We start from the raw sequence: 13,280 nt of genomic DNA, 5'->3' as shown, positions 1-13,280 counted from the left end.
GACAAGATCTTCAGACTTATCCACTACACTAGTAGAACCCTTAATGAAGCTTTAACGAATTATGCCACAACTACGAAGGAATTACTGGCAGTAGTATCTGCATTTGAAAATTTTCATTTCTAATTTATAGAAATAAAAATTACAGTTTACACTGATCTTGCAACTTTAAAGTACCTCTTAGCAAAGAAATATGTTAGACCTAGATTTCTAAGATAAATACTCCTTATACTAGAATTCAATCTTGAAATAAAAGATCGAAAAGGTTCAGAAAATTAGATAGATGATCATTTGTGTCGGTTCAAAAAATCCTCCCACTGAGATAAGATACGAAACAAAAATTTCTTGATGAACATATATTTTCAGTCACATTTGTTGTACATCGACCATCTTGGTTTGCTGATATTGCTATGTAACGACCCAGCTAGTCATTTTAAGTGTTGTAGCCTTGTTCCTCTATTTATGACTTATTCTATGTTCAATTGTTGTAGTCTGAGTTGCCGGGGTAGTTATTTTAATTTCGGGGATGTTTCAGAATAAATTGGGGCACTTAATCCCAAGTTGGAAGTCTAAGTTGAAAGAGTTGACCGGATGTTGACTTATGTGTCAATGGCTCCGGAATGGAGTTTTGATGATTCTTATAGCTCCATATGGTAATTGTAGACTTAGGAGTGTGTCCGGATATTGATTTGGAGGTTCGTAGGTTATTTTTCCTTGAAATGGCAAAAGTTAAAACAATTAGAAGTTTGGAGAGTTGAGAAGTTTGATCGAGAGTTGATTTTGTGCTTACCTAGCTCGGATTTTGGTTTCAAAATTTGGAATAGGTCTATTGTTTTATTTATGATATGTGTGCAAAATTTGAGGTCCATCAGAGTTGATTTGATAGGCTTCAGCATCGATTATAGATGTTGGGGGCGCAGGTGCGAAAAGAAGGTCGCAGGAGCGGATGCGCTTCTACGGATTAGGGTCCGTAGAAGCAGAGTTGGGTTGTAGCTGGTGATCATCGAAGCGAAGGTTCTATCCACAGATGCGATTCCTCCAATGCGAAGAGGGGGACCGAAGGTGCACGAGGTCGGGTGTGTAGTATAATTCCGCAGGGGCGAAGTTTTGACCGCAAAAGCGGTATCGCAGAAACGGCTAAAAGGTCCGCAGAAGCGAAAAGCCTAGAAGTTAGAGGTGTTTATGATTCGGTTTGGATTGATTTTTCCCCAAAAAGAATCAAATCAAGTAAGTTGGTTATTCAAATATTGGAATCAAACCAAACCAATTAAGCTAATTTTTTTTCGATTCGGTTTTTATCGGTTTTTGGTTTTTTCGGTTATTATTAGTTTTTTTTAAATATGAGACATACACTACCAAATACATAATCCGATGACTACATGTTCAACATAACACTATCAAACCAATTGATCTTTGAGAAATCTATTGTTTACCAAGATATATTGATGATAATCGAATCAAATAGTGATGAATAATTTAATTACTCAATTAAAAGTTGATTGTTTTATCATAACATAAATTCTTGTACTTAGTGTAACGACCCGGCCGGCCGTTTCATGAGTTATAGCCTCTTTTCTCCCATTTCTGCTTCTTTATATGTTCTTTATCTGTATATCATTGCATCGTGTTGTTTGGTTTGGGTTCGGAGTGGTTTTGGAGTGAAATGAGGCACTTAGTCTCTTATTTAGGAGTTCAAGTTGGAAAAAGTCAACCGGATGTTGACCTATGAGTAAACTATCTCAGATTTGAATTTTTATGGTTTTGATAGCTCCGTTAGGTGATTTTGGACTTAGGAGCATGTTTGAAATGTAATTTGAAGGTCCGTGGTAGATTTAGGCTTGAATTGACAAAATTTGAAATTTGGCATTTCTCGGTCGGCACTGGAAATTTTGATATCGGGGTCGGAATGAAATTCTGGAAATTGGAGTAGGTCCGTATTTTCATTTGTGACGTGTGTGCAAAGGTTTACATCATTTGGACAAGGTTTGATAAGTTTCGACATTGTTTGCAAAATTCGGAAGTTTAGAAGTTCTTAGGCTTGAATCCGAGGGTGATTTGGTGTTTTCATGTTGTTTGGAGTGTTCCGAAGTTTTGAATAAGTTTGAATGGTGGTATGTGACTGGTTGGTAGTTTTGGTTGAGGCCCCGAGGGCCTCGGGATGAATTCAGATGGCTAGCATAAGAGTTGGAAATTGGTTTGAGCAGCTGAAACTGCTGCTTCTGTTATTTCCGCACCTGCGGATTGGGCACCGCAGATGCGAGGTCCGTAGAAGCGGAAATGGACTGCAGAAGCAGATAAGGATCACAGGAGCGGAAGTTGGACCCCATCTGCAAGCCCGCAAGTGCGAGGCTTGGGGCGCAGGTGCGAAAGCTGGGGATTTAAGTGAAATGCGCAGATACGGTGTTTGGACCGCAGGTGCAGTCCCGAAGGTGCGTGAATTTGGCCGATGGTGCGGAAATGCCTGGGCAAAAGTATAAATTAGACCCTACGCGAATTTTTGCCCATTCTTCACCATTGTTGGCCGGGTTTTGAGCTTTGGGCAGTGATTTTCAAGAGGAAATCGAGGAGTATCAGTGAGGTAAGCCACTTGGGCTTTATTATTTGTGTTTGTGATAATTTTCCTACTGTTTAATCATGGAATTAGTGGGAATTTAGGGTGAAGTTGAAGGGGCTAGGGATTGAGTTTTGGAGCATTTTAATTGAGGATTTGAGGGGTCAAATGGAGTCGGATTTTAATAAATCTTGTATGTATAGACTCGTGAGTGGAAAATGTTTCTAGTTTTGTGATTTTTGTTGGATTCCAAAACGTGGACCTAGGGGTCGGATTTGCGTGAATTTCGGGATTTTGGTTTGAATTGATAGTTTTTCGTGTGGAATTGATTCCTTAGCCTATATTGATTGCATTTTATTGATTTTGGTTAGATTCGGGACGTTTGGAGGCCGATTCCAGAGGCAAAGGTGTAGCGGAATAGGATTTGGCTTGGTTTGAGGTAAGTAACGCTTCCAAACTTGGTTCTAAGGGTTCGAAACCCCGAACTACGTGTTATGCGATTTATATTGAGGTGATGCAAATGCCAAGTGATGGGCGTGTGGGTGTGCACTGTGAGAATTATGGCCTGGTTCATTCCATGGCACCGCTTAGTGACTCTTTCTTGTTGATATTTGTGTTGTGATTATATGATTAAGGAAATGAACTATGAATCATGCTAATTATCATGTTAGGGTTTCACACCAATACTGTTGAGACTCGAGTGGTCTTTTCTTGCTGTCATCTCATTAGTTTCATTGATATTCCGTACTTAATTTTGTATATGCATATCATATCATGGCTCAGTCTCAGTTTTTATTATTTGGCACATCATATCATTGTTTTGGGTGAGTTTCATGGTTTTATGAGCCTGTATGTGTGAGATTAGAGAGTGATGACTGAGTAAGACCGATGGCCTGATTATGAGTGGCAGTTATGGGATCGGGTTGCACGCCGCAATAATTATGTTGATGATTATGATAGCGCATGAGATGTAGGAGCCCCTTTGGAGTCTGTAACATACCCCCAGTGAGCGCAGATGATATTTGAGGGATGGATTTCCCTGGATATGGATTTGTCCGAAGTATTGATACCTGGAGACGGATTTCTCCTCAAGGTTGGATTACCCTTGTTCCTCGGTACCAGTTGACTTGCAGTCAGTGTTGTATATATTCCGGGATAGACTTCCCTGGGCCGGATGACCATATGCAGTACCGAGTGATTGAGCACTTAAGAGTGGGAACACACAATGTATTTTCATACATTTCTGGCATTGCCATATAGAGATTTGCTGAACTTTATACTTCACATTGTTTGAACTAGTATTTACTTTATTGTTGAGTTGAATAATTGAATTGCCAGCATGCCTATGTTACTGTACAATTTAATTGTGTTATAATTGCTGAGGTTTAGTTCGTCACTACCTGTCAGTCCATAATTTGGACTTGTTACTTACTGAGTTGGTGTACTCACGTTACCCCATGCACCTTGTGTGCAGATCCAGGTATCTCAGGTCATGGTAGCAGCTGTTGACTATTATGGTTGCGGATTATCACCGGAGATAGTGAGGTAGCTGCCTGACGATCGTAGTCCCGCCTTTCTCCTTCTTTATGTTCCTTCTAGTATACTTCGGCTACTTTTAGACTATTTTTGGTCTTGTTATGTTTTGGAACAATTGTAGTATTGCTCATGACTTAGTGACACCTGAGGTCGGGCTTTTATTTCCGCATTTTGGTTTTTGACTTTATATCTTTTATGGAAATTTCAGTTGAAAAAGGTTGTTATTTAAGTTTTAATGAAATGTTGAACTTTTTTGGAATGTGTCGGCTGTCCTAGTTCCATGATAGGCTCAATCACGACCGGGTTTGTTTTGGGGTCGTGACAAGTTTGTATTAGAGCCTAGGTAACATAGGTCTCATGAGTCATGAGCAGGTTTAGTAGAGTCTTGCGGATCGGTACAGAGATGTCTGTACTTATCTTTAAGAGGCTATAGAACCTTTAGAAAAACTTCACATTCTTGAATTCTTGTCATGCGAATCTGTTGATTCTGGTACTAAACTTCTGTTATTTTATTCTCTCAAAAATGGTGAGGACACATGCTACTGGTCCGGATGGACGACCACTAGTACCACCAGTTGGGGCCACTAGAGGCCGGGGTCGCGGTCGAGGCCGTATTAGGGGCAGGGGTGTGGCACGTACAACAGTTAGGGTAGCGCCTGCAGATCCACCAACCGCTCCAGTTCATGATCAGGTTCTAGTTGTGGACTCTCCAGCAGGACCAGCTCAAGCACCGATTGTGCCTATTGTTATCCCAGTCTTGCTCAGGTAGTCGCCATTTCTGCTACATCAGCTACTTCCTAGGCTAGGTGAGACACTCAGTCTCTTGCCGCCCGTATACTCTAGCAGGTTGCTCAGGGACTTCAGACATCGGAGGCACCACCAGCCCAGCCAGTTGCACCTGTTTAGGATTATGTGGTGCCAGTCATGCCTGTTGACGAGCAGTGTCGATTGGAGAGATTTGGTAGGCTTCACCCTCCGACTTTTAGTGGTGTAGAGGGCGAGGATGCCTAGGGTTTCTTGGATAAGTTTCAGAGGATTCTTCATACAACGGGTATTCTAGAGACCAGTGGGGTCTCATTCACCACTTTTCAATTCTTTAGCGCTACATTTACTTGGTTGGAGGCTTATGAGAGGCGTAGACCTATTGGTGCAGCACCCCTTACCTGGTAGCAGTTCTCCGTTCTCTTTCTGGAGAAGTATGTGTCGTAGTCTCGCAGAGAGGAGCTGCGCAGATAGTTCGAGTAGTTGCATTAGGATCATATGACTGTGATGCAGTATGAGATGAGGTTTTTTGATTTAGCCCATCATGCTGTTTGGTTGGCTCCTACAGACAGGGAGAGGATTAGGAGGTTCGTGATGGCCTTGCTTATCAGCTACACATTCTTATGACTAAGGAGAGAGTGTCTGATGCTTCTTTTGAGGAGGTAGTTGACATTTCCAAAGAAATAGAGTTAGTTCGCTGCCAGGAGAGAGCTGAGAGGGAGGCCAAGAGGCCTCGAGGATCTGGTATTTTTAGTGGTGTTCCTTCTGGAGGTCAGTTCCAGCACGACAGAGGCTATCCATTCAGACATGCTCAGTCAGCTCATCTGGGACACTATGGTGGATCATCTGGCCATGGATCTCATAGTTCATATCAGTGCCCTTCCAGCTCAGAGTTTGATTCATGCACCATCAGTTCAAGGTTCATCTATTCCTGGTTCTTCTAGTAGGTATCCCGTTGCTCGAGGCTCCCTTAAGTCCCCATTGCTAGTTGCCGGTAGTGGTTGCTTTGAGTGTGGATAATTGGGTCATATCAAGAGGTTTTGTCCCGGTATTACAGAAGGTTCATCACAACCGAGGAGTCAACCATCGACTTCAGCACCAGTTACTTCCCCACCCATCCAGCCAGCTTGGGGTGGAGGTCAGTCATCTAGGGGTCGCCCTAGAAGGGAAGGTCGATCAGATGGTGGTCAGGCCTATTTCAATGCGCTCCCAGCCGGACCAGATGCTATTACTTCAGATGTCATGATCATATGTATTGTCTCAGTCTGCCATAGGGATGCCTTTGTATTATTTGACCCTGGTTCCACTTTTTCATATGTGTCATCATATTTTGCCCATTATTTAGATATGCCCCGTGAGTCTCTTATTTCATCTGTTTGTGTATTTACTAAGGTAAGCGATACTATTGTTGTGGACCGCGTATATCGGTTTTTGTAGTGACTATTGGGGATTTTGAGACCCGAGTATACCTTTTACTACTTAGTATGGTTGATTTTGATGTGATATTAGGCATGAATTGGTTATCTCCGTATCACGCTAAGACGGTAAAGTTGGAATATGCCGGTGGTGCCATGGATTGAGTGGCGAGGTTTGATAAATTATGTTCCCAGTAGGGTTATTTCATACTTGAAGGCCCAACGGATGGTTGGGAAGAGTTGTCTTTCTTATTTGGCCTTTGTAAGGGATGTCAGTGCAGGGACTCCTAGTATCGATTCATTTTCGGAAGTGAGGGACTTCCTGGATTTATTTCATGTTGACGTACCGGGCATGCCACCAGACAGGGATATTGACTTTGGTATTGATTTGGTGTCGGGCACTCAGCCCATTTTTATTCCATTGTATCATATGTCACCAGCAGAGTTGAAAGAGTTGAAGGACCAGCTTTAAGAACTCGTTGATAAGGGGTTTATTAGGCCTAGTGTATTGCCTTGGGGTGCGCCTATTCTATTTGTAAAGAATAAGGATGGCACGATGAGGATGTGATTTGATTACAAGCAGTTGAACAAAGTCACAATCAAGAAAAAGTATCCTTTGACTCGTATTGATGATTTATTTGACCAGGTTCAGGGAGCGAGAGTGTTCTTCAAGATTGATCTTCGGTCAGGGTATCACCAGAGGAAGATTAGAGACTCAGACCTTCTTAAGACAACTTTCAGAACCCGATATAGTCATTATGTGTTACTTGTGATGTCTTTTGGGCTAACCAATGCCCCAACAACGTTCATGCATTTGATGAACAACATGTTTTGGCCTTATCTTGACTCGTTTGTTATTGTATTCATTAATGATATTCTGGTGTACTCACATAGTCAGAAGGAGCATGCTGAGCATTTGAGAGTTGTATTGCAACAGTTGATGGAGTAGAAGCTTTATGAATAGTTCTCCAAATATGAGTTTTGGCTCAGTTCAGTGGCATTCTTGGGGCACATGGTGTCCAGTGAGGGTATTCAAGTTGATCCGAAGAAGATAGAGGCAGTCCAGAGTTGGCCCAGACCGTCCTCAACCACAGAGATTCGCAGTTTCTTGGTTTGGTAGGTTATTACCATCGGTTTGTTCAGGGATTTTCATCTATATCATCACCCTTGACCAAATTGACTTAAAAGGGTGCTCCTTTCAGGTGGTCGGATAAGTGTGAGGTGAGCTTTCAGAAGCTCAAAACTGCCTTGGCTACAGCTCCAGTGTTACTTTTGTCATCAACTTCAGGTTCTTACATGGTATATTGTGATGCTTCTCGGGTCGACATTGGATGTGTGTTGATGCAGGAGGGTAGAGTGATTGCTTATGTTTCTTGTCAGTTGAAGCCCCAGGAGAAGAACTACCATGTTCATGATTTGTAATTGGCTTCCATTGTTCACGCATTGAAGATTTGGAGGCATTATCTCTATGGTGTGTCTTGTGAGGTGTTTACTAATCATCATAGCCTCTAGCACTTGTTCAAGTAGAAGGATCTCAATTTGAGGCAGCGGAGATGGTTAGAGCTGCTGAAGGACTATGATATTACTATCTTGTATCACCCGGTAAAGGCCAATGTGGTTGCCGATGCCTTGAGTAGGAAGGCGGTGAGTATGGGCAATCTTGCATTTATTCCTGTTTGGAGAAACCTCTTGCAGTTGATGTTCAGGCCTTGGCCAATCAGTTTGTAAGGTTGGATATTTCGGAGCCCAGTCAGATCTTAGCTTGTGTGGTTTCTTGGTCTTCCTTGTTTTATCGTATTAGAGAGCGCCAGTATGATGATCCTCATTTGCTTGTCCTCAAGGACATATTTCATCACGTGGATGCTAGATATGTGACTATTGGTGATGATGGGGTATTGAGGATATAAGGCCGGATATGTGTGCCCAATGTAGGTGGACTTTGGGAGTTGATTCTTGAGAAGACCCATAGCTCGCGTTATTCCATCCATTCAGGTTCCATGAAGATGTATCAGGATTTGAGACAGTACTATTGGTGAAAGAGAATGAAGAAGGATATAGTGGGATTTATAGCTCGGTGTCTCAATTTTAGCAGGTGAAATATGAGCATTAGAGACTGGGTGGCTTGCTTCAGTAGATGGATATTCCAGAGTGGAAGTGGGGGCGGATCACCATGGATTTTGTAGCTGGACTCCCACAGACTTTGAGAAAGTTCGATGCTATTTGGGTGATTGTGGATCGGCTGACCAAGTCCGTGCACTTCATTCCTAGGTGTACTACCTATTCTTTAGAGCAGTTAGCTTAGATTTATATCCGAGAGATTGTTCGCCTGCATGGTGTCCCAGTTTCCATCATTTCAGATAGATGTACTTAGTTTACATCGCAATTTTGGAGGGTCGTGCAGTGAGAGTTGGGTACTCAGGTTGAGTTGAGCATATTTTTTCACCCTCAAACGGACAGGCACATGCGAGCGCACTATTTAGATATTGAAGGACATGTTGCGCACTTGTGTCATTGACTGTGGGGGTTCATGGGACCAGTGTCTACCGCTCGCGGAGTTTGCCTATAACAATAGTTATCAGTCGAGTATTCAGATGGCTCCATATGCCGCTTTATATGGGAGACGATGTAGATCTTCAGTAGGTTGGTTTGTGCCAGGCGAGGCTAGACTTTTGGGTACAGACTTGATACATGATGATCTGGACAAGGTGAAGGTGATTCAGGAGCGACTTCGTATGGTTCAGTCAAGATAAAAGAGTTATGCTGATAGAAAGGTTCGTGATGTGTCTTACATGGTCGGGGAGAAGGTTCTATTAAAGGTTTCACCCACGAATGGTGTCATGAGATTTGGGAAGAAGGGCGAATTGAGCCCTCAATTTATTGGGCCTTTTGAGGTGATTCGGAGGATTGAGGAGGTGGCTTATGTGCTTTCTTTACCACCTAGCTTGTCGAGTGTGCATCCAGTATTTCATGTTTCTATGCTCTGAAAGTATATTGGCAATCCGTCTCAAGTTTTGGATTTCAGCACGGTTCAGTTAGACGGTGATTTGACTTATGATGTGGAACCAGTAATTGTTTTGGAGCGGCATGTCCGAAAGTTGAGATCAAAGGATATAGCTTCAGTGAAAGTGCAGTGAAGAGGTCGGCCCATGGAGGAGGCTACTTGGGAGACCAAGAGGGAGATGCGGAGAAGATATCCACACCTGTTTGAGTCTTTAGGTATGTTTCTTGACTCGTTTGAGGATGGATGATTGTTTAAGAGGGGAGGATGTAACGACCCGGCCGGTCATTTCATGAGTTATAGCCCCATCTCCCCCATTCTACTTCTTTATGTGTTCTTCAGCTGTATTTCAATGGATCGTGTTGGTTGGTTCGGGTTCAGAGTTGTTTTGGAGTGAAATAAGACACTTAGTCTTTTATTTTGGAGTTCAAGTTGGAAAAAGTCAATCGGATGTTGACCTATGAGTAAACGATCTCGGATTGGGATTTTTATGGTTCAGATTGTTTCGTTAGGTGATTTTGGACTTAGGAGCATGTTCAGAATGTAATTTGGAGGTATGTGGTAGATTTAGGCTTGAAATGAGGAAATTGGAAATTTGGCATTTCTCGGTCGGTAGTGGAAATTTTGATATCGGGGTCGGAATGAAATTCTCGAAATTGAGTAGGTCTGTAGTGTCATTTCTGACGTTTGTGCAAAGTTTCAGGTCATTCGGATGAGGTTTGGTAGGTTTCGGCATCATTTGCGGAATTGGGAAATTTAAAGTTCTTAGGCTTGAACCCGAGGGTGATTTGGTGTTTTTATGTTGTTTCAAGTGTTCCGAAGGTTTGAATAAGTTTGAATGTTGGTATGTGACTGGTTGGTATTTTTGGTTGAGGTCCCGACGGTCTCGGGATGAATTCGGATGGCTAGCGGAAGAGTTGGAAATTTGTTTGAGCAGCTGAAACTGCTGCTTCTGTTATTTCCGCACCTGCAGATTAGGGACCGCAGGTGCGAGGTCCGCAGAAGTGAAAATGGACCGCAGAAGTGGAGAAGGGCCGCAGGAGCGGATGTTGGACCGCATCTGCGAGCCTACATGTGTGAGGCTTGGGGCATAGGTGCGAAAGCTGGGGCTTTAGGTGAAATGCGGAGATGCGGCATTTGGACTGCAGGTGCGGTCCCGCAGGTGCATGAATTTTGCCGCAGGTGCGGAAATGCCTGGGCAGAAGTATAAATTAGACCTTTCGCGATTTTTGCCCATTCTTCACCATTGTTTGCCTGGTTTTGAGCTTTGGGTAGTGATTTTCAAGAGGAAATCGAGGGGTATCAGTGAGGTAAGCTACTTGGGCTTTATTATTTGTGTTTGTTATGATTTTCCTACTGTTTAATCATGGAATTAGTGGGAATTGGGGGAGAAGTAGAAGGGGCTAGGGCTTGTGTTTTGGAGAGTTTTGATTGAGGATTTAAGGGGTCAAATGGAGTCGGATTTTGATAAATTTTGTATATATGAACTTGTGAGTGGAAGGAGTTTCTAGTTTTGTTATTTTTGTCGGATTCCGAGATGCAGGCCCAGGGGAAGGGTTTGGGTGAATTTCGGGATTTTGGATTGAATTTATAGTTTTTCGTGTGGAATTGATTCCTTGGCCTATATTGATTGCATTGTATTGCTTTTGGTTAGATTCGGGACGTTTCGAGGCCGATTTCTGAGGCAAAGGCGTAGCGGAGTAGGATTTGGCTTGGTTTGAGGTAAGTAACTCTTCCAAACTTGGTTCTGAGGGTTCGAGACCCTGAACTACGTGTTATGTGATTTATATTGAGGTGTAACAAATGCCAAGTAACGGGCGTGTGGGTGTGCACCGTGAGAATTGTGGCCTGGTTCATTCCGTGGCACCGCTTAGTGACTCTTTCTTGTTGATATCTGTGTTGTGACTATATGATTAAAGAAATGAACTATAAATCATGCTAATTGTCATTTTAGGGCTTCACGCCAATACTGTTGAGATCCATTGGTCGTTTCTTGCTGTCATCTCATTAGTTTCATTGATATTCTGTACTCAATCTATTTCATGCATATCATATCATGTCTCAGTCTGAGTTGTTATTATTTGCCACATCATATCATTGTTTCTGGCAAGTTTCATGGAATTGTGAGCCCGTGTGTGTGAGACTGGAGAGTGATGGCCGAGGGCCTGATTATGAGTGGCAGTTATGGGATCGGGCTGCATGCCGCAGCAGTTATGTTGATGATTATGATAGCGCTTGGGCTGTAGGAGCCCCTTTGGATTCTGTAACCCACCCAGTGAGCGCAAATGATATTTGAGGGATGGATTTCCCTGGACATAGTTTTGTCCAAAGTATTGATACCTAGAGATGGATTTCTGCTCAGGTTTGAATTACCGTTGTTCCTCAGTACCAGTTGACTTGCCGTCAGTGTTGTATATATTCCGGGATGGACTTCCCTGGACTGAATGGCCATATGCGGCAGCGAGTGGTTGAGCACTTGAGAGTGGGAGCACACGGTGCATTTTTATACATTTCTAGCATTGTCATATAGAGATTTGCTGAGCTTTATACTTCACATTGTTCGGACTAGTATTTACTTTACTGTTGAGTTTAATAATTGAATTGCCAGCATGCCTACGTTACTGTACAATTTAATTTTGTTATAATTGCTGAGGTTTTAGTTCGTCACTACCTATCAATCCATAGTTTGGACTTGTTACTTATTGAATTGGTGTACTCACGTTACCCCCTGCACCTTATGTATAGATCCATGTATCTTAGGTCACGATAGTGGCTGTTGACTATTCCAGTCGCGGATTATCACCGGAGATAGTGAGGTAGCTGCCTCGCGATCGCAGTCCCACCTTTCTTCTTCTTTATCTTCCTTCTAGTATACTTCAGCTACTTTCAGACTATTTTTGGTCTTGTTATGTTTTGATGTAGTATTACTCATGACTTAGTGACACCTGAGGTCGAGCCCTTTTATTTCTGCATTTTGATTTTTGACTTTATATCTTTTATGAAAATTTCAGTTGGAAAAGGTTGCTATTTAAGTTTTAATAAAATGTTGAACCATTTTGGGAATGTGTCGGCTGACCTAGTTCCATAATAGGCACCATCATGACCGGGTTGGTTTTGGGCTCGTGACGCTTAGAGAAAGAAAAAAATATCAATCAAACTTGAATGTAAAAGCAAAGAATTAAATTATTATAATAACAAAGAACTGCACTAAAAAAATACAAATGACTAATATGTACCATAAAATTGTAGAAATTATATATATATTGTAATAATTAATTTAAATAGTTACTTCTATAGTCGGTTTGATTCGATTTTTTTGACTATTTTTTTTTGTTAAAACCAAAACCAAACCAAATTTGATCGGTTTTTAAATTTCAAAACCAAAACCAAACCAAACGTAAAATGTATCGGATTATTTGTTCTGTTTTGTCACGACCCAAAATCAACTAAAGGTCGTGATGGCGCCGGACACCACTGTCAGGCAAGCCAACACCAAATAGTTAATTTGTTCTCATTTTAGTATTTTTGAAATCGTAATTTCCTTCAATTTAACTAGTAAAAGATGAACTTTACAGATTAAATAATAATATTTTTAGTAAATTTCGATACTGAATAATCCCATAATCATCCCAATATCCGGTGTCACAAGTGCATGAGCATTTACTAGGAAGTAAATTAAAATACAATAACTGTCTGGAATATAAAGTTGGACAAAAAAGAAAATACAATTACTCTGAAGGAGAATCTGCTGGCTGTGGATCGTCTCATAAGATGCAACTCACCTAAGTCCCCGTATCAACCATGCCTCTGTGCCCCCAATGCCACTAGACTTACATGTGCATGTACAACAAAATGACAGCAAGTGTAGTATGAGTACGAAAACAACGCGTACCCAGTAGATATCCAGTCTAATCTCGAAGAAGTAGTGACGAGAGGTCGACTTCAACACTTGCTATGGCCAACAATAATATACCGATAATATGACAAATTATGAATTTTATAAGGCGACTGTAAACTCAAT

This window comes from Nicotiana tabacum, chromosome 10 (assembly GCF_000715075.1).
Source record: "Nicotiana tabacum cultivar K326 chromosome 10, ASM71507v2, whole genome shotgun sequence".
Lineage (NCBI taxonomy): Eukaryota > Viridiplantae > Streptophyta > Magnoliopsida > Solanales > Solanaceae > Nicotiana > Nicotiana tabacum.
This window is presented reverse-complemented; position numbering follows the sequence as displayed.